Source organism: Lissotriton vulgaris, chromosome 4_1 (genome assembly GCF_964263255.1).
Source record: "Lissotriton vulgaris chromosome 4_1, aLisVul1.2, whole genome shotgun sequence".
Classification (NCBI taxonomy): Eukaryota; Metazoa; Chordata; class Amphibia; order Caudata; family Salamandridae; genus Lissotriton; species Lissotriton vulgaris.
Genome location: NC_141691.1, coordinates 394,770,820 through 394,794,521, shown reverse-complemented (window position 1 = coordinate 394,794,521; position 23,702 = coordinate 394,770,820). Strand labels below are relative to the sequence as shown.

At 41.5% G+C, this 23,702-nt stretch overlaps 1 protein-coding gene across 1 annotated transcript in view; it reads right to left on the bottom strand.

Moving 5' to 3' along the window:
• LOC147718790 (connector enhancer of kinase suppressor of ras 2-like) overlaps positions 1–23,702 on the bottom strand; it is a 1,944,591-nt gene that overhangs the window by 65,961 nt on the left and 1,854,928 nt on the right. The gene's annotated exons all lie outside the window — the stretch shown is intronic.

Below are 23,702 nucleotides of genomic sequence, written 5' to 3'. Positions count from 1 at the left end.
CCTAGAAGGAACACTGCTCTAAACCTGCGTAGAGTGCACATGGTCCTGGGCAGGGTACCGACCATACGTGAAGATGCAATTATAGCCTCCTTAGACGCCACTGTGGCACACTGGAATGGCCTTATCTTTTTGCTGTACTTGCTAAACTGGGATTTGGGCAGACTTTCTGCCGCTGGGTGCGACTATTATATAGCGCACCGATGGCTCAAATAGTCGGGAACAATAGGAAATCAGAGCCCTTCACACTTAGTTGGGGGACCCGCCAGGTTGCCCCTTTCTCCTTTAATGTTCGCTTGGCCCTTGAACCTCTTGCGGCATGGATCCGTAAGGATGTAATGATTCGGGGCATGCAATGGTCGGCAGACTGGGAAGACCGTATCTCTTTATATGCAGATAATATCCTTCTGTATCTCACGTCCCCCAAGAGATCCCTGATTGCAGTATTCGACATCCTGGACATTTTTGGCAGATATTCTGGGTTGCGCGTCAATTGGCAAAAATCACTTCTATATGTCCTCTAGGGGGGCACTCCTCCTTTACCCCTAAACTGTCCTATACCGATAGTCTCAGATGACTTCAAATACCTAGACATATTCATTTCTCCTGACCCCTCTGTCAGATATGCCCATAACCTAGTTCCCCCACTGCAGAGACTCAGAAGTGACATCGCAAACTGGAAGTCACTCCCGCTCTCACTATTGGGCAAAGTGGCCTTATTTAAAATTATGACCCTACCCCGCTTCCTACAGGCCCTGAAAAACTCAGCTGACCCTGTCCGAAACTCGTATTTTATTGAAATTGAAGGGCTCCAGCGAGACTTTCTTTCGGGAGGGAGGCCACGTATTGCTTTGAAACAGCTCACACTCAGCTGGTACAGCGGTGGAATCAGATTACCTGACATAAAAAAAATTACTTTGCAGCGCACCTTACAGTGATCAATCATTGCACGTACGGTCGCCCTGACAACCCGTGATTCCTTATGGATCGTTGGATTCTTCCAAACAGGACTTACTCCTGTGCGCTATACTCTAAACCAGACCGATACCCACTCACTGGCCCCACCAACCACACAATTAAAATCTGGCACTCCGTAGCTAAGTCGCTCGGTTGGAACAATAGGTTGACTCTTGCCACACCTCTGTGGGACCCATAGAAACTTGGATACTTGGGAAATTCCAAAGGTTTTGACAAATGGGATCTAATCGGCATCTCCCATGTTAGGGACCTTTGGTGCACATGGGGCATGAAACCCTTTAACCCTCTCCAAAGTCAATATGCGCTGGTAGATTTTTTTCGATATTTACAAATCCGACAGGCTTTGCAAACAGTATTGTCCAGTGACTCCACTCCACCAGATACCTCCCTATTAGAGGATAGGCTGCTGGACGGCCACCTGCCTGAAATGGCTATTTCCCTAACCTATCGGAAATTCATTAATAATATTGAGGACCCCCTTTTGGCACTACGAGACAAATGGACTGAGGACGGAATCAAATTAGACGATGAAGGTTGGCAAAACAGTTGCGATCCCGGCGGGACTCAGACTGGTACAACTAAAGATCCTGCACAGAATTTACATAACTGGTCCCCAATTTGTACACATGGGTGGGCTGACGGACGGATCTTGTAGGCGGGGATGCAGACAAATGGGCACGTTCATACACATACTATGGCACTGTGAGCCGATCCAGGAATATTAGCGTAACATACATGCAGTCATGAGTGAAACACTGGAGGTAGGAATCAAACCAGAAGTGCCCAGATGCCTCCTTAACATCTGGCAACCTACTGACCTCAACACTTGGCTACATGATCGACAAGAGAAATATTGCGCAACACTGGGGAGCTCCACATACACCCACTGTTACAGATTGGAAGAAAGACCTTGACTGGTGTATGCTAAGAGAAAATACAGTTTATGTGGCCCGTGGCTGCCCCCAAAAATGGTCTAAGATATGGGCCCCCTAAAATGCATACTGTGGCGACATATGTACAACTCCCCGTGATGCTGACAGTGATGATCCCCCGTCCCCGTGAATTCCGACGAATTATGCTACTGTATTTGTATGCATATTTAATTGTGCTGTGAATCCCTTTATTGACTATTGTGAATCTGTACCTCTATGTTGAGACTGTTTAATAAAAAGAATTTTAAAAAAACAGCTTTTGGGACTCCCCTTTTTTCTCAGCCCCCCCTTGACCAATCACCCCCAAACTTTCAAGATAAGAGCTGATCAAAAAAGAGAAACTTTTTGGTAAATTACATAATGATTTGTCAAATTACGCTAAAGTTATAAGCACATGGAGGGCTCCAGGAGGGGAGCCGCGCAAACCCCCCTATCAACATGAGTAAAGCCCCGGGGCTGCGGGGGCCCCAGCGGGCCTCCAAACCCCGCTATTATGTTTTAAGAAATGCCCCCAGAACCAAGCCCACCCAGAGGCCTCATTAACATAAAACGCGAGAACCCGCAACCCCAGCGTGAATTGCAAACTTTTATTTTTCTAATTTCTCAGCAACTACTGAACAGATTTACACCATTTAAAAAAAGGGCACTTTCTGATCCAAGCACTACCTTTTTGCCGAATTTGGGGTAATTCCGTTCAGTAGTTTCGTCTGTACCCTTGCCCAAATTTTCCAATGGGAAATTGAATTTTTTAGTCTTATTTTTTGAATTTCTAAAAAACTACTGAATGGATTTACAACATTTAAAGAAAAGGTCGCTTTCTGAACCAAGCTCTACCTTTCTGCCAAATTTGGGGTAATTCCGTTCAGCAGTTCAGGCTGTAGCTCGTCACAAAATTTCGTATGTAAATTAACATGGGGAAAATGCATTTTGGGATCTCCCTTTTTTCTCAGCCCCCCCCCCCTTGACGAATCACCCCCAAACTTTCAGGATAGGAGCTGACCTGGATAGACTTTTGGGAGAATTTCGCAAAGATTCGTCAAATTACAGCAACGTTACTAGCAAATCAAAAAATGCTTTTCCTATGGAAACTAGGTTGTAACTATAAATACCTACTGGAGACCACCAGTAGGTAATATGTATATATATATATATATATATATATATATATATATATATATATATATATATATATATATATAAATAAATATATATATATATATATATATATATATATATATATAAAATAAATATATAAAAAAAACAATATATATATATATATATATATATATATATATATATATATATATATATATATATATATATAGGTTTTTTTTCCACGTCTTCCCAAATCCACTCCAAGATATATAGGCACGGACCACAAGTGGATGAAAGTTATTGTTTTATTCTGCCACCATAACGCCATTGTCTTTAACTGATGTCTAATAGTTCTCGATTTTAATGAACGCTAATTTTCAACATATTGTTCAATAAGGATATCAATAAGGCAATGCGTAATCAGGAGACATATTTTCACTATAAAATACAAGTGAGAGAAAGGATTCTGTTTTGCCATAATCAAAACTGCCTAGACAAATATATGAGAAAATACTGGTGTGGGCCTACTAAGCTGTGTGCTACAGGTGGTGGAATCTTTGGTGAATGCTGGTCAGCGTGTTTTTTTGCCACGTAGGGTGACACAGCACAATCTTAGATGCTTGTTTGGCTGCCTGGAGCATTATGGGGGGATTGGGGAACCAGTAATGATCTTATTGTTAGATGAGGAGAAGGCTCTACCTGTGGGTGGTGTTGGAGAAAATGAGTTTTGGCCACTCTTTCCTGGGAAGGGTCAAATTGTTCTACTGGAACACTGTTGCCAGGGTGTGAATTAATGCCGTACTGTCGGAGGACATATCAGTAGGACAGGGCACTAGGCAGGGTTGCCCGCTTTTCCCACTGTTCACAGTGGAGCTTGAGCCGCTTGCAAACTGGATTTGTGGAGATGCCCTGGCCCATCCCTACTGTGGGATCCAGACTGGGAGGATGCAATACCCTTATATGCAGAAGATATACTGCTAAATCTAGCACAGTCCAGCTGGTCTTTGTGGCATATTATAGAGATCATTTGGGGAGTTCACTGGGCTGCAGATCAACTGGAGTAAGTCTGTGGCATACCCCTTCCCGGTTTGCTGGAAGCTTGATGGTTTCAAGTAATTGAAATTTGGAGAGGATCTTGGAGGCTTACAAGTGTTATGTGTGTCATTGGCATGGCCACCCTCTGTCACTGCTGAGCAGAGCAGCCTTATTTAAAATGATCTACCTGCCCAAGTTCCTTTATGTCCTCCAAAACACACCTATGCAGTGTCGAATAGTTTTTTTCAGCAGGTAGATGAGGTCACTAGAACATTGCTATGGGATGGGCGCACCCCTGGATAGCTTTGATGATGCTGACCAGGATAGTCTGAAATGGGGACATTGCCTTACCTAACCTAAGGTTGTATTACTGTGTGGCCCGCTTGGTGGTCGTAAATGATTGGGTTTTCTCAGATCAAAGGGATCCCCCCTTATGGTGGCTAGGAGGGCTTTGGACCTGGTGGGGTACCTGCATCATCTGTATGGGGACGGGGGATTAGTGGGCTACCGCTGTCAATTGATACAGTAGTTAACATCGGAAGGAGATCTGAGAAGCTCATGGAGTGAACGGGAAAAGTTACACTAGCAACACCTTTGTGGGAGGCAGAGGCACTAAAGGAGCTAAAGAACATTTAAGGAGACAAAAGGTGGGATATGCTGGGCATCTCTGTTGTGGGGGATGTCTGGAAGTGGTGGAGGCTGGTCTCCTATTTGGAGTTGCAGGGTGAATATGAGATGTCTGGCAGCCAATGCCCCAGGTAACTGCAGATGCAGCACATTCTTAAGACATATTGCCTCAAGATGGAGGATCTGTTGGAGGAATCTCCCTTGGAGTACAGAGTGCTTGGCTTCCCCCTGCATGCGCATGCTATTTCGTTGGTGTACATCACACTGCTGGCCTACAGTCTCCTCAACCTGGCATCCCTTAGGTATAGCTGGGAAGGAGACCTGGGTATACTGTAGGACAAGGTGCGGGGTGAGTCCTCACAGGTGGTGGCGACCAGTGTTGATTTTAATCTGGTGCCACTAAAACTGCTGCTTAGAGTGTACTTCACAAGAGAAAGGTTACATAAAATGTAGTGAAGTGACTCCAACCTCTATTTAGAGAGGTACCCTGCTTCACACCAAATGTGGGCTGCCCAATCGTGCAGAGGTATTGGGCGAGAGTTGGGTCCCATTTGCCAGAGGTAGAGCAGGTACAGGTACAGCTTATGCACCAACTGGTTGTGCTGGGCACGTGTGGGGAGCAGACTCTGGAGAAATATACACCGCTTTTCTGTAATGTGGCTTTGTCAGTTGCAAGGCGGGACAGAGCCAGGTATTGAGGGAGCCCCCTTATGTCCACTATCCAGGAGTGGGAATCGAACCTTAGCTGGTACATGAAGGCGGAAGAGCAGGAGTATAAATTCTGGGGCTGTCCCCATAAGTTTGAAAGCATCTGGCTTCCCTGGAGAGCTAAGGAGGTGTGAGGGTGAGGGATTCAACCCACTTATAGGGTGATCTTGAGAGGCGTGCAGGTGGACTATCGAGGTACAGGTGGGAGGTGGACTTTCCTGTTTTGGTCGCGGTGAAAGATTGTCAATCTGGGGACATGTACTGATATTTGTGTTTTGATTACTGTGGATAAAGAGGGTGGTGTGCATACAATCCTAAGCTTGATAAATCTGTGTCCTGCACATAGCTGACTGACTGGGCAAAACTTTGGGGGAGGAGGGTTGGTTGGGGCTCATTGAAGGAGAGTTCTTCATTGGAGTATAACTTCGGGCATGCTAGTCTTGTGTCCTCCTGTATTGGTGCACGGTGCGTTGTTTGTTGAAAAAGTAAATAAAAAGATTATTTGAAAGAAAAATGCCTAGCAGTGAAAATGCGTTAGTATTTTGATTTTTGAAATAAATAAAGACAAGCATTTCCTTGTGGGCCTTCTTTCTCTTAGCAAAAGGTATTAGGCTATATATATATATATATATATATATATATATATATATACTAGCAGCCCTTTCCGACGTTGTCCGGGTATGAATTGCTGCCGGCCAGTAGTATATTGTTTTGTAGGATTTCGTTTTGATAGCATTTCCAGGCTTGTGAAACGCTCCGATTCACAGTGCACTGCTGATGCACTTAAGAGTGCGCGTTCAGTAGTGTGTGAACTCGAGTTTCCCTACTTTATTTTTCCTTGCAATATTATATAGCGCGAACTCGACAACATGGCATGAACACAATTTACATTACAGAAGAACACATTCATTTGTGGTAGGCACGGGGAGACAAATCGATTTGCCTGGAATCACAGGATGTTGAGCTGATGCCGAGATTCGAACGTAGCTCCCCAGCTCTAAAGTTCGCAATTCTAGAACTTGTGGCAGGAGGTGTGTCTAAAAGTGTATGTCGGTGCTGGCCATCAATGAGAGAGACTTGAGCATTTTTCAAATCGGTGGAGAAAAAGTATGAATATGTTGCTGGAGATGTGGGCCGCCGTGCCACCAATGTACTTACCGGAGGGTAAACACGCATTATTCCGCAACTTTCTTTCCGCATACCATCACTCCGCATACTTTCATTACGAAAGTACCATGACTCCGCAATGCCATTATAACACATGGCATTACATTTTATATGCTTTTACCTCGCATACATTTACAACGAAATTTGTTGTAAATGCATGAATGGTAAAAGCATGTTTGTTTTTTAATGTTTGGATAAGGTAAGTATGGGTATTTGGGATTACTGTGGTATATGTTTTGGGGTGTTTTGGTATTTTAAGGGTTCAGAAATAGTTTTGGGTTTTGGGGTACAGGGTTATTTTTAGTGTTCAGGGCTAGGTTTGGGTTTTGGGGTATAGGGGTATTTTTAGGGTTCAGGGGTAGGTTTGGGTTTTGGGGTACAGGGGTATTTTAAGGGTTCAGGGCTAGGTTTTGGGGTACAGGGGTATTTTTAGGGTTCAAGGCTAGGTTTGGGTTTTGGGGTACAGGGGTATTTTAGGGTTCAGGGGTAGGTTCGGGTTTTGAGGTACAGGGTTATTATTATGGTTCAGGGCTAGGTTTGGGTTTTGGGGTACAGGGGTATTTTTAGGGTTCAGGGGTAGGTTTGGGTTTTGGGGTACAGGGTATTTTAAGGGTTCAGGGCTAGGTTTGGGGTACAGGGGTATTTTAGGGTTCAGGGGTAGGTTTGGGTTTTGGGGTACAGGGGTATTATTAGGGTTCAGGGCTAGGTTTGGGTTTCGGGGTACAGGGGTATTTTTAGGGTTCAGGGGTAGGTTTGAGTTTTGAGGTACAGGGGTATTTATAGGGTTCAGGGCTAGGTTTGGGTTTTGGGGTACAAGGGTATTTTTAGGGTTAGGGATAGGTTTGGGTTTTGGGGTACAGGGTATATTTATAGGGTTAAGATGGGTTAGTGTTTAAGGGTGTTGGGATATTTTAAGGAGTAAGGGTGGGTTATGATTATGGGGTGCATGGGTATTTAAAGGGAGCAGGGTGGACACCCAGGGCTGGAATGTACAGAACCTGGGAAGAACAAACAATGAAATATTGGGCACAATCCCGTGCCCTGCACACGCCAACGCCCCCAGCACAAGCCCACAGCACACAATATGAGACATGGCATGAAGGGCAGAACGTACCACACGCCCCCAGCATTTGTCACGCCCCCAGCACACACCCACAGCACAACGCAGACACGCCCACAAGGGACTGATGAGAACTCCATAACTATTGCGAGTTCGAAACGCGTAACTTTAATTTGAGCCATAAGATCATCCAAAATTTTGTTCCAACTACTACAAATTTTCCAAAAAGGATCAGTCTATGGCATTCTATGAATATTGTAGTTCCAGTGTAAATAATGTGTGGTGCTTGTGTATGTATGAGAGAGAATGTTTGAGGAATATGAGTATTGAGAGTATGAATAGAAATGTTTAGAGGGTAATGTTTTATGATACATTTGTGTAATGTTGTATATGTTGTGTACAGATGGTTTTTGAAATGTAAAATTGGTGAAAATATAACCAAACTAATGAAGTAAAACAAAATGAAAAAATAGATTTATTCAGAGAAAAAGTTGTGACGAAACATATTGTTTAACTCGTATGTCTCCCTTAATTTAAACAAAAGTAAAGAGAACATTATTGGCATTCTTTTGTTAACCACATGGCTGCTAGGCGTTTTCCCGTCCTGCGCTGAAAAACCAAAAGGACCATTATTCATGACGAGCTGGCCTTGTCATCCGCGCACGGCAGGTAAGCGCCATGACGAGCCCAGCTCGTCATTAGCTTCGAAGGGGTTAAATATGTGTTTTGAAGACAGCATGTGTGCAGGACTGTTTGGGTGGATGTTTGTGGGTATGGGTGTGTTAGTGAGTGAATGACTGCCTCAATAGTGTCTTTATGAGTAAGCACATATGTTTTAAACTAGTATATGTGAGTATTGATGTATATAAGTAAGGATATATGACAGTGACAGATTGGAAGAGTTCCTGTATAAATAAGTATGTGTTTCTATAACTAATTGTTTAAGAGAGTAAGTATGTGCACTTTTCTGTAGAAATAAGTGTAGTGGTGTGTGTAGAGCTGTATATGCAAGTAAATGGATGTTTGATAGTTTATTTGTATGTGTGAGTATATGTGTGAATAACTCTATGTATAAGTGTAGGTGTGTAACAGGATGATGAGTGAGTACATGTATGAGTGACTATATAGAACTATTGGTGAATGAGTGGATGTGTATGTAGATTTTGGAATTACTGAATAGGTTGTTCTAACTGGCATTGGTATCTCCGTTTTTTTGAAAATGTTAGTTTCTACTTTTGAATGTGTGTATCAAAGGTTATATTAGGGTGAGATGACGTCTGCCACTCTTTCACAAGGATGATCTCATCAGTGATGTCATTTGAGATGTCATGAGTGATGTTATGAGTGATGTCACTGACCATGTCATGAGTGATGTAGTATGTGACTTCATCAGTAGTGCATTGCGGGCGCGCAAGTTATAGTTAGCTGAACTAACTATAACGGGGAATTTCAATGGTTTTGTATGAGTGAAATGTCCAGCTAACTATAACATGTGTAAAACCTTTGTTTTTTTCAGTGAATTTCTAAGGTTTTTTAAATGCTAATTCCTAACTATAATGTCGCTGAAACCTATGTTTTTTTCAGTGAATTTCAAAGGTTTTGGAAATGATCATTTTTAAATGTATACATTATTATATTTCCTTCTTTTTATACTAATTTCTTACATTTGTACTATAAATATTTATATTTATTTTATTTTTTAAATTATATTTCATATTCTGAATGTAAAATAATAACAAATCGAATTCCCAATTTTTTTTTATAAATTCATTTTTTCCCCAATTTTTTTACAATAAAATTGTATATAATTCCTTTTTCATATTTTTTGGGGTAATCGCACCGTACGCGTACAGTTATCGCACCACACTTTGTATGGTAAATGGTCCTCTGTGCGTAGCAGCGCACTCGTTACAGATATGCTTTGACCATGCGTGTTGCATCAACGCTTCTGCGTGACATCATGTACGGCGCACCGTAAGCGTACGGCGCAAAAGTTTCTAATTGCTCAAAAACATATATTTATGTATTTAATGTACATATTAAGGGAAGACATTATCTAGGACAATCATGAAAATAGTTTTTAAAAACTTTTAATAAGCAATTATTACTTTTAAAAGCAATTACGCAAATTGCAGAGGTACGTTGTACGTACTCGCATCTTAAGAGCACCGTAAGAGCACCGTAAGAGCACTGTAAGCGTACGCAAAGTCATGTGACCATAAAAGGAGAGTTTTGATTGGTTCATAATACTTCCTATTCCAACTGTTGAAAGACCCCTCTCATTTTGATCATCCTACTTGGACTTTCCCAGGAGAAACATCTATTCTGTGGAGCTGTAGTCTTTTAGAACTCAGAAAAAGAGAAAAGAAGCTTTCATTTGGAAGTTTTTTAATATCTGGAGGGACAGAAAAAGGTCCGAAATCGGCCGTTACCGACCGGTATTTGGCCACTGACATCTGGCCCAATATTTCTATATTAGTGTGTAAAAGTTTGTCAGATTGAATGTGTAGTGCATAAATGAATGAATGAATTAGTAGTGTATGGTGAATGTGAAAGTGCAAAACTATAAGAGAGTGCTACAGCATAAATGTATAAGGTGTTTACCTATACTATACTGTAGTAACTCCGAAGCACTTCAATGTAACACATCCATATAAATATGTTAGAAGTCTATACTTCAATTTGCACTGCTAGTGAAACTGCCTGGGTGAATTTGTATGTGTTAGGAGCGGATTTACAACCCCCTTGTGCCTCTTTTACACATCTTTTCCCTCACTTTTGTGATGCAGCGGTGGTGCAAAAGATGTGCCATGGTGTTTAATAATTACAATGTGATGCATTTGGAAGGTGCATCACATTCTAAAACCCTGCGCCAGAAAGAGGCTATCCTGAGCAGAGAGTGGGGGGGGGGGGTGGAGGTGTTCTGGTATGTGAACGCTTCCTAAAAGTGACTCAGTGAAATCTATAAGATTTCATTCAGTCACTTTTAGGCCTATGCTACGTCAAAACCCTGCACCTGCTTGAAACAGGTGTAAGGATTGACACAGCATTGTTAGCATAGAACCCCAAGAGCATTGCTGGAGCAGCGTTGCGCTTGGAACGCAAGTCAAGAAATGCACCACCTTCACAACACAAATATATCACATATCTGTGCCGTTTTTGCTCTATAATACACCACATTGTAAATACGGTGCATCTATTGTGGTGATATCACAGTGCACAATAACTGCCATGTCTCTGAGGATGTACCACTTTTTGTACATCTGATGATTACTGTTTGAATGTAGTGAATGGATTACTACACACTGATAAATGAGTCACTACAAAACTATAACAGGAATGACAGAGTGCTTGGTGGAAGTGTAAAGATAAAGACTGAGGAATTCAAAATATAAAAGGTAAATTTGGTGGTGCATAGAACAGTACATGCATAGTAAATAGGAGTTTGAAGCAGTCCATATACTAATGGCTATTTTGCTCCATAATTACTTGGGTACTGACTGCATGATTACAGTTCTGCAAAGAGAGTACATGACTGAATTTATAAGAGCTTCAGTTTTACCACAGTACATATATAAGGAAATACTGCTGAATAGCTCACTACAATATTGAAACAGTAGAGTGAGAGTGATTGTGAAAGTCCAATGATACAGACTGGGGAATTGAATGTATAAAAAACAAATGTGCAGCTACATAGAAGACTGTATGCATAGTCTATACAGGTTTAGAGCAGTACATGGCCTAAGGCCTGCTTTGCACCATGATTACTTGAGTACTGACTGGATAATTACAGTTCTGCAAGGAGAGTGTCTGTCTGAATTTAAAAGAGCTTAATATTTAGCACAGTGCATACATAAGGGCACTCTGCTGAATAGCTCACTACAATACTGAATCAGCAATCACAAAGAGTTTGCTGGAAGTGTAAGAACATAGACTTGATAATAAAAGCTATAAAAGACAAGTTTGACCGTGCATAGAATAGTTCATGCATAGTGTGTAGGGCTTTGAAGCAGTCCATGCCCTAAGGCTCACTTTGCACCATGACTACTTGGGTACTGGCTCAATTATTACAATTCTGCAAGGAGAGTGTCTGGCAAAATGTGCAGCAGCTTCACTTTTAGAACAGTGTATACATAAACACATACTGCTGATTGGATCACTGCAATACTAAAATTGCAGTACCAAAACGGTTGGAGGAAGTGTATATATACAGACTAGGCAATTGAAAGTTTAAAAGCCAAGTCTACAGGTGCATAGAAAATGGCATTTATTATATAATAACCTATCGAAACCCCCAAGCGCCAGCACACCTTTCCGAGGGTATTATTACGATCTACAAATGCTAGCATTTTTTAAATTAAGAACCATAAAAATAACAAATATTAAACCTTTTTTTTTCTTCTAATGATAATGATATTTTTTTACACGTCTTCTATTTAGATGCTTTTCATCATGAAAATGCAAAGAACACAGTTTACCGAATAACACTTTTTAAACTCTCCAACATATGTAGATAATAATACCTTATACGTGTTACTATCAAAATCAAAACCTTTACAACTTCACAGTTTGAAACTTTTCAGAACACGTGCAGACGTAAAACAGTTAAAACGTGAGCACGTGTATACTGCAAAAAATGCCATCTACATAGACGGAGCCACATCTTCCTTCCATAGACTACTAAACAACAAAAAACTATATAAACAACACCTACTGTGCAATTAGTTTCGTTTTCCCGAGTTATTTCTGAATCGCCAATCTCTGTTGCAGGTTCCGTTCTCCAGCATCGGATTCTCTTTTTGCGTCAACAAACATATTCCGGAGTTGTAAGTTGTTTCAAGATGGCATAGGCATAGTACTTATTTATAAATTGTGACTATTAGTCAATATTTAAACATTTATATGTAGAAAAAAATGTTCTTGCATGTTTTTCCCTTTTTCTCTGTAACATCAGCAGCTTGTTCTTAAAAACAGATATATTATAACAAATATTACTCCTTTTCTGGCTCCTTTTACCTTATATATAGTGACTTTTTATAATATAATATTGATACTGTACTTCGCTCGAGAGGTGTTGCTAACCCGTCAACGCAAACCCTAAACATTTACAATCAACGTGACAATGATACGCTTGTTATTATGTTTTCCCCTAGAGATCACATACTGTTAATATGTACATTATAACATTAACAGTCTTAGTGATCCTAGCGGAATTCACAATCCGTCGTCACAAACAGTAACGATAAGTAAGCAACGTTACCGGCATGCGGCTTTCAGTCTATTTTCCCCTTGGTATTATATGCTTTGAGAATATATACATATTATTATTCTCAACGTCATGATCTCAGAGGAGTTTATGACCCGTCGTCACGAAGATCTAATTTTTTCACCTCCCGGAGAAAAGAAGTTCAGTAAATAATTACCGCTTGAAACTATTTCATTATGGATGTTCTGTTAAATACATAACTTTCTTTTCCTTTTCTTTTCATTGTAACAATAGTATCAATCGTTATATTATAATAGATTGTCCTATTGCTACAGAACAGGAATAGGAGATTTTTCAGCGCCATCTGTAATATAATTGTCAAATATTTTAAAAAACTTGATCAGATATTTTTATATATATTAAAATATAGCTATCATGCATACTTTGTTACTTTAAATATTTAATAAACCCTACATTTCTGAATGTTATTTTCTAATTTCTATTCTTATTTGCGATTCCTTTCCTATTCACCTTCTCCCTAAAGAATATATAGGACCTGTACTATTTATTATAACAGTTGCATTCTATATATTCTTTGGTGAGTATGTGATTTATTAGCAGAACAGTCTGCAACTTGTAAACACTACGACAGCATATTTCTGAATTGTACAGAATACAAATTTTAAAAATAATAGTGCATGCATGTCTATGTAATATGAAACAATTTAGATTTTATTGTTTTCCTTGTTCTCTTGATCTGAGATAATGTAGCGCGGGAGTGTTTGTTGTAGCACTTCTATTCTACTTTATCTAAAAGTAACTGATGCCCTCTTACATCAACAGAATGTGGGGAAACCCTTTTACAACTGTAGCACAAAAATGAACTATATAGCCACGCTTAACTGATATTTGATGAAATTCCATTTTCAATTGTCACCCCTTTCATATATACTGCTACAGTTTCTGAATAAAGTTTATTTGTATTTGCTTAATAAAAACTGTTTCAAACCTAGACTGAATTTTTAGTTGCGCAACACCTCCCCATCATGAAAGTAAACACCACATTATAATTAAATAGTAGTACTAAGAAGTATATCACCTACAAACTTGATAAAAGAAGACAGTGCAAAACACTGTAATTTTTCCGCCGTGATTTATACACCACACGGCAATTATATAAATGGCCCTTGAAACATATATAAACAATTGTTTACCTCATAATTCCTCTCCACCACCTTATGGGCACTGTACACAGGTAATAGTATTCCAAACTTACCCTCTACTACTTTCTTTCCCCATACTCCGTTGGAAAATGCATCACAATATCACTGACAGCAGTGAACCGTTCCCACCCAATAAGGAGCAAACTTGTGTTAATAACTTGTGTTAATAAAATGTCCATGTTCTCCAAAGACAAGCAAGGAACGACTGCTAAGTCTTCTACTTTTAATACTTTACAGCCAATGAACATTAAACTTCGTAAAGTTCCGCTTGGAGCACGTTACCCTAATACTCCCCGAACAGGAAGGAATCCTTAATAAAACTTTTCCACAAACTTCTTCTACGACTAACGGTTCCTATGGAAAAAATATATATAAATCTCCAGCAGAGTAAGTATTTCAATTACCAACATATTGTGGTGAACTTCTAACCTCTGTACTCACACAACTGATCCATGAACTGTTACTATAGTAACAGGCAGAAAAGTAGTGGCTGTAAAAAAAACGTTATATTTCCCTTGGATCCTCTACAAGACAGAAACTAAACCAAAATACCACATTTGCAACACCTTTGCACAGTTTTTTTAATAAAAAGAGGCCCCGGAGGTGGGGGAGGGGGGAGGGAATCGAGTGCAGTAGAAAGCGGTCCCCGGAACTCTGGGAGGCCATTTGTCCCCCCGCATACATATAATTAAACATCCGGGGGGTAGCGATCCCCGCGCAGGGGAGACCCTCTAGGTCCCCCATTATGAAAAACAAATAGCCCCAGAGATTTGACCCCCCCGGAGGCTAAATAACAATAAAGCGGGCATCACGTTTTTTTTCTTTTTCACCCAAAACGCGTACCCTGCGTTTTTTTAATGAAAAAAAATATATCCCGCGTTACGTCATATACGGTGCCCCTTACACGTACTCCATGTAATATACTAATTATTCAAAAACATATATTTATGTATTTAATGTACATATTAAGAGAAGACATTATCTGGGATAATCATAAAAATAGTTTTTTAAAACTGTAAAAAAGCATATATTACTTTTAAAATCAATTACGGAATTATTGCACGTACATCGTAAGAGTAAAGATAGTTTGAAGACTTATACATTTTATAAAACAATATAGCTCTGCACACTAAAGAAGAAAATTCAACACAAATATTGACCCCTCTCCCAACATTTAAAAGCCCCTGGAGGAGGTGATACATTAATCGAGACTGAATACGTTAGTACAGGCCACTCTTACACTACCAGAAAAACACAACAGCAGTACAAAGCCCAGATTTCCATTGTAGTGATTTCTTAGTTGCAGGTCTAGTTGTCAGATCGACACACACTCTTTCATGGCTGGTATACACCCACACCACACCTATCCAGGACATCCGTCACTACACACGTGACCCTATGTATAAAAAAGACAGGGCGCACGTGTTCTACGCCATTTTAGAGTTGTTCCCAAAGCACCGAACAAGGGGCCCACTACCACATGCGTGGCCTCTTTGGTCACTGAGTTAATGGTGCTCGAAGTACTGAGCGGGTGAAGGTCCTGCGATGATGATGATGGGAGCACGAATATGCCGTTAGCCATAGAGATATCAAGACTCAGCACTATATATGAAACTTCTTTGTTGGAAATCGGAACTACCTCAGAAGAAGATGTCTTTTCCACGAAAAGGTGAGCAGTGAGGTTTTAGTACGCATCGGAAGGAGTCAAAGGGTTGTAGCTGACTACATACAAAAATGCGACTTAGTATTTTAGACGAACACACTCCTACATAATGTATTCATTTACATGTTTAATTGTTTTTATAATCGCTAAAAATGTCCGGAATATATTCACAATACAAACAGTTTGTAAAAATCTGACAATCAAACGTCTATAAAAGCACGATATTATCTAACTCCAAATTAATATAGCAAGAATTACCAATCATAACATCTTTATTTTAATACCTTTTAGATGTACAGCTTCAGGATGGATTATGTAACACGGACAACAGCAATAGCACAAGGTGAGCAAACAAGCTTGTTTCTGAAACAAGACAAGTTATCTGTCAAAGGAGAGAATATGTAGTATGCAGGAGGTGCAAAAAGAAATTGGGCTAACAGGGCTTCAGCAAGGATGAGATAGCTTCCTAAGCCCACACACACTCGCTCCCGAGTACGTGACAGGTCTTTTAAAGACATTGTTCTTGTTAATGAGGCTTTGATAATCCCCCCCCGCTTACAGCCCCTGCAGCTCCACTCTTCTTTGTGCTTAAACTAAAGCCCCCACCCCAAATTTTTTCTAGCCCTCCACCCCAGTTATTTTTGACTGGTTGCACCTCTGGCTTCACGTACCCCTCCCCTGTCGTGTGTGTCTCTCCCATGTTTTAATATCCTTTTTTCCCTTTCTCTTTCTTACTATCTCACATCATTTCTCTTTCTTTTTTAAAGATTTGGATGTTGTTATTTCCACTCTGCTGTATACAACCTTATCTGAATTGAAATGATTAACTCTCTTGATTACAGTGAAGGCTTCTTCCACACGTAGAGCACCATGTTTCAAACACGCCAATGGCACTAGGTGACAAACAATTTTGTTTCCAAAACAACAACAAATTATCTGTGAAAGGAGTGAGTGGGTAGTGTGCACCAGCTTCAATGTCTAAAATGTTAAATTAGCTCCGAGCAGTGACAACACATAGGTTACAACAGTCTGACAAACAGATCTACAAGCTTATTACGCCACTTTTGTGTCAATTTTAACATAGGAAAAGTGACGCAAGGAGCTTGTAAATCTACGTCTGACTTTTCAAGAAAAAATCTCAACTTCAGACTCTGCGAGACAGTTTTAATGTTGTTTTCTCTCTTTCTTTCTCTCTCTCACTCTTTATGACACCATTTCTCTTTCTCTTTTAAACTTATAGACACTGCTGTCTGCTTTGACGTCTAGAACAACAGTTGAACTCAAGTTGTGAACTCCGGTGGCCGCAGTGTTTATACAACGGTAAGCACAGAGGCCTAGATATACAATGCCTTCATTACAATGCATTAGAAATAAGTCGGCATATTTACAATACCGTTCTGCCACTTTTGTGTCAGTAACGCAGTAGGTACTTCCATAAAGACACCACTTGATCGCGGCACTATAACAGAACTGAAATGTACTAGTCACACTGCACACGTAAAACTGTAGTTTTACCTTCATTTTTGAAAGGAGACGGTGGGTAGTGTACAGCAGCTTCACTGTCTAAAATGTATAATTACCTCCGAGCAGTGACAACAGATAGGTTACAACAGTCTGACAAACAGATCTACAAGCTTATGATACCACTTTTGTGTCACTTTTAATATGGGAAAAGTGACGCAAGCAGCTTGTAAATCTACGTGTAACTTTTCTGGAAGAAATCTCAACTCCAGACTCTGCGAGACAGTTTTAATGTTGTTTTCTCTCTCTTTCTCTCTCTCACTCTCTGTGACATCATTTCTCTTTCTCTTTTAAAGTTATAGAAAATGCTGTCCGCTTTCACATATAAAAGCAAGAAATCGTCAAGTTTTGAATTCCACTGGCCGCAGTGTTTATACAACGTTAAGCACAGAGGCCTAGATATACAATGCCTACAATCCTGTTGTGCCACTTTTGTGTCAGTGACGCAGTAGGCACTTCCATACAGACACCACTTGAACGCTGCACTATAACAGAAGTAAAATGTACCAGGCACACTGCACACTTAAAATTGTACTGTTACCTTGACTTGTAATGTTTCATCTCATTTACTCACATCTACATATTTCTAAACTCTAATTTTCTTTTTTATTTTGCAGATTACCAATCCAACGTCCTTTGGAGTCCACTTCACAATTTGTTTATAATATTGTTTTTTTAAAGTTATTTTTCTAGTTCTTTATAATATAGTTATCATTAAGTTTCGTTTACAGTTATTCTTTTAATAAAAGTTAATTTAAAAAACTACATACTTCTTTTTTTTGTGGGGGGGTTTGACGGTCCACAATAAAAATTATATTTATAATGTTCAAGTAATATAGTAATTTCTATATTGTATGAGAGGGACTGCGTGCCCTCCACCTGGTGCCCTGGAGTCCACCACGCCCAGACCCGGTTCCTGCAGTGTCCTGGGGGAAACAGCCATTACAACGTGGTTATGACCACGCATGATCGTCACAACTAAGCCATTAGCACGCATATGGCTTTACCACACATGCTTTTGAAACTAGTATGCATTTACCATGCATGTTAAACGAATAATCATAATAATATCTTTGTGTTGACGAACACGAGTTATAATGGCTCTAGCTTACGTCCTTCAAATCAGTTTTTAGGTATACGTGTGACCAAGTCATAAGATTGGAGGCCAAGGACAAACACCGTGGTGTCAGTGCCAGGAAATCTCTTGGATCTTAGAGAAGATAAGCGGAGAGTAAAATGAAAGTAACAGGTATAATAAAAATAACGGAGAAAAAACTACTAAAATGGCGGTGGACGGAGTATGTAATCAACGTTTGGCGCCTCGACACTACATTTCAAATAAACATAGATACAATATGTTTATTAATATATTACAAAAGTATAGCAGCGGATGACACACACGGCCCGGGAAAAGAAAGCGGCAAATTTAATACCTGAAATGAGGAGAGGTTTGCTTGGCGAACTTGAAGAAAAAGAAAAAAACATGGGCTTGGAAACGAGGCTGCGCATGCGTAGAGAGTACAACTGGTGCACAAAAAAAACCGGAAAGTTTTATATACTAACATAGAAATATAGCTCTTTTTTTGACCAGTAAAGTTAGTTCCTAAAAATAACTTTCTTTTAGTTTTCTTTTAGCCCCAATACCCCCACGAACGCAGACGGCTCCCCGCGTCCTTCGTGAGGCTGCATTGCTTTATCAAAGACATCACCTTATATGCTGCTCTCTCTTTCGAAAAACAATCTTCTTTCTTGAAAGAGAGAACAGATTAACTTGCTCCTTTTTCAAATAGGAAAGCAGTGTCCTGTGGTACAGTAAAAGCGGCGACGATACCGCCATACCATACCAAACAGCAGTGTCCCGGACGTACGCACCCAGAGACACTGCAAGAACGGATCCTGGGAGATGGTGGACCCCAGGGCCACCAAGGGTTCCAGGAGGGGGGCAGCGCGACCCCCTCCCAACATTAAAAAAACCAGGGGAGTGCAGGTACCCGGAACTGGAAGGTAATTTTACATATTACTGCCCCAGGAAGGTGGCGGTCCCCGCAATGTGTACAGTAAGAGAGAGAGGGAGAGCTGAAAACACACTTTTTAAAATCTTTTTTTTTTTTTAAAAAGCCTAGTTGGGGTGACGGTCCCCAAGACTGAGGGGAAGAGGATCGTAACCCCCCTGCATACTTCAAAATAAAACCACAGAGGGGTGGCATTCCCCGGTGCTCGGGGTACCTTACAAGCCCCCACTATGAAAACATTTCCCCTGAAATTTGCCCCCCTGGAACCTAATGAATAAAACAGACTTCTATTATTTATTTCCCTTTTCCACCACGTACGTATACCATATGCTTACCCCACCCCGATTTTTTATTTAAAAAATAAAATAAAAATTGAGCCTAAAGATCCATGTACGACCCCCTGAGCAAGCCTAGAGGGTCAGGATATTTCTACCCTGCCCCCTTTCCTTATTTCTCAACTTTGTTTTACTGTTTTCTTGTGAGTCGCTTCTAGCGACGAACAAGATGGCTGACAACACTTCCTGGTTTGGAGTGTTCATGAACAGTTGACAGCCAATCAGCATGCAGCTCGTGCTCGTAATTGTACGCATTTCCGTATGCGTGCTGTCTCCGTCTCTAGATATCACCATGGTTTTACTTGTAATTTTCTAAGGAACAACTGAACGGATTTACACCATTTAACACAAAGCACAATCTGCTAACCGAACTCTACCTCTCTGCCAAATTTAGTGTAATTCCGTTCAGCCGTTTGGGCTGTAGCCCTGGTTAAAGGTCCCTAAGGAAAATTGCATGGGTAAAACACGTTTTGGGACCCCCTTTTTTCTCGGCCCCCACTTGACAAATCACCCCCAAACTTTCAGGGAAGGAGCGGAGCCGAGCAGGCTATTTTCCTAGACAAATTTGAGAAGATTCGTCCACCAACGCCAAAGTTATTCCAAATAGAATGTTGTGGATTTCTTATGGAAAGTAGGTCTTAACTATAACTACCTACCGGCGACCGCCAGTAGGTAATATATATATATATACATGTGAACAAGGGCTGCATAGCCCGAAACGCGTCATGTTTGGTTGGTAGCGGAAAAACTGGAAAATAAAAAATACTTACCCGAATGCTGTGGTCTGTCTCCTGCTTCGCCGGTCCTGCTGGATTGGAGGTAGTTTCTTGGAGTCACTGGTCGATATATATATATATATATATATATATATATATATATATATATATATATATATATATATATATATATATATATATATATATATATATATATATATATATATATATATATATATATATATATATATATATATATATATATATATATATATATATATATCAACAGCATTACTCTCCTTTTTGAAAAGAGTTTAGGAGACGCACACGGTATGCAGATTTGGCAGGCAGCATTTTCATTTTATTGCAGTATGAGGCACCTGACGCGTTTCGTTTGGGCTGCAAACTTCTTCAGAGGTAACGCCTCAGTTCATGCAAATGTCATGAGTGGGTTCAGCTGGTTTTCCTTCACCTTTATGCCACACCTCTGGTCGGCGCTGCTGGCGGTTTGCTGGGCATTGTGGTAGCTGAAGTCCACTTATGTTGAGAGTTTGTCAATAACGTTTTTCTGCAAGGAGGGGGTGTTATGGCCTTAAATCAGCAGAGTGCCAATTCCGAACTGCAGACAAAAGTTTATTCAGCATTGCCAGTCCCCTCATTCGTGATTGACTCGGCATGTTGTTTGCTGCAGTTCTGCTCTCTGCGCGAAGGTCGGTGACATCATGACTGGTTTTCCTGGAACGTGCTGATGTCCGTTTCCAGGTCTGTATACCTCCCTAGGTTGCTTCCCAATCTTTTATGGGACTGCGAGGGATATATATATATCTCCCAAAACACAGTTCCACCAGGCGGCCGAACACAAAGGCGGGTGCATCCGTAGATGGCAGGTGAGTCCATCATGTTCCACAACAACTCCAAACAACGGAGCACACCGGGGTTTAAGAGAAACGGTTTATTATCACAAAGGCATTTCGGTTCAGTTCTAAACCTTCTTCAGTGCTAAAACCGTTTTAAAATATCGCTCAGCTTTCAATCCTTACTAATAAGCACTCCATTGGTGGGGCAAAAACCAATCAGAAACAACCCATTTTGCATTGGCATGAATAACAGGTCATCAGGGCCTCAATGTCCCATAATTCACCATTTTTTAATTTGCGTTATTCAATCTTGTATGGCCTTTGTCATCTGGCCCAATTCAGGTGTCGTCTCATATGGGTAGCCGCTGTTTGTCATTTTGAAAGCTGAGCTACTCCCCTCGCCAGCCGCTGATGTCCAAACGCACAGACATCTTTGGGTGTCCCTCATATGGTCAAGGCACCCCTGACTCCATAGTCAGCATCCCTGCAAGAAGACAGGTGCTGGCAGCGGCGGTTCAGGCACGCCAAAAAACATCCCAAAACACAGTTCCACCAGGCGGCCGAACACAAAGGCTGGTGCATCCGTAGACGGCAGGTGAGTCCATCATGTTCCACAACAACTCCAAACAACGGAGCACACCGGGTTTTAAGAGAAACGGTTTATTATCGCAAATGCATTTCAGTTCAGTTACCTTCTTCAGTGCTAAAACGTTTTAAAATATCGTTCAGCTTTCAATCCTTTCTAATAAGCACTCTTATCGGTGGGGCAAGAACCAATCAGAAACAACCCATTTTGCATCGGCATGAATAACAGATAATCGGGGCCTCAATGTCCTATAATTCACCATTTTTTAATTTGCGTTATTTAAGTCTTGTATGGCCTTTGTCATTTGGCCCAATTCAGGTGTCGTCTCATATGGGTAGCAACTGTTTGTCGTTTTGAAAGCTGAGCTACTCCCCTTGCCTGCCGCTGATGTCCAAACGCACAGACATCTGTGGGTGTCCCTCATATGGTCGAGGCACCCCTGACTCCATAGTCAGCATCCTTGCAAGAAGACAGGTGCTGGCAGCGGCGGTTCAGGCACGCCAAAAAACATCCCAAAACACAGTTCCACCAGGCGGCCGAACACAAAGGCGGGTGCATCCGTAGACGGCAGGTGAGTCTGTCATGTTTCACAACAACTCCAAACAACGGAGCACACCGGGGTTTAAGAGAAACAGTTTATTATCGCAAATGCATTTCAGTTCAGTTACCTTCTTCAGTGCTAAAACAGTTTTAAAATATCGCTCAGCTTTCAATATATATATATATATATATATATATATATATATATGAAGCAAACGCTCTGGGGCTTGGGAGGGAACCACGACCATGAACTACCCTCCGGCTATTTGCATGCAGCCTGCCGTTACCTTAGTGTTTTTCTTTATCAATGCCGACGCGTTTCAGGGCTCACACCCATTCTTCTTGGGCGAACAAAAACCACGCTTAGAGACCTGCATCAATCATTCTCCAACTTTATTTGTTCCATCCCCGCCTCCCATGGGCGTGTTTACATCGCACTGTCCTCTGGTGCATTTTGGGGGATGGGGTTTGTGATGCAGGTAAGTTTCCTTATAGTAAGTTCTGGCGTGGGTTTTCAATCAGTTCAGGCCTTTTATCTCTAAGTGAGTCACTGTTTAGGTGCGAGCAGGCTCAATCTGCAAATGGAGTATGGTGCTGACTTGTCCTGAATAGTTCAAACAACAGGCTCGCATTGCTGGTGATGTTCGTTTTCACCAGCTATGGATGGTTCTCCTCCCCACGGCCAGGCACCGTGTTGTAGGTATGAAGCAAACATTCTGGGGCTTGGGAGGGAAACATGACCATGAACCGCCCTCCGGCTATTTGAATGCAGCCTGCCGTTACCTTCGTGTTTTTCTTTATCAATGCCGACGCGTTTCAGGGCTCATACCCCTTCTTCTTGGGCGAACAAAAACCACGCTTAGAGACCTGCATCAATCATTCTCCAACTTTATTTGTTCCATCCCCGCCTCCCATGGGCGTGTTTACATCGCACTGTCCTCTGGTGCATTTTGGGGGATGGAGTTTGTGATGCAGGTACGTTTCCTTATAGTAAGTTCTGGCGTGGGTTTTAAATCAGTTCAGACCTTTTATCTCTAAGTGAGTCACTGTTTAGGTGCGAGCAGGCTCAATCTGCATATGGAGCATGGTGCTGACTATATATATATGTACTAGCAGCCCGTCCCGACCTTGTCCAGGAGCACCAGGCTTCCCCGACCCCCGCCCGCCCCGACATTGTCCAGCAGCCCGGGCCCCCGCTTGCCCCGACCCCCGCCTGCCCCAACCCCCGCCTACCCCGACATGGGTCCCCTTACCTCAGCCGCCGCTCCTCCCGCCTTTCCGCTGCCTGCATCGCCGCTGGCCTGTCCGCTGCTCCTCACGTCACCGCTCCTCCCCCGCGCCATGTCCGCCGCTCCCTTACCTCAGCCGCCGCTCCTCCAGCCTGTCCGCTGCTCGCACCGCCGCTGGCTTGTCCGCTGCTCCTCACGTCACCGCTCCTCCCCCG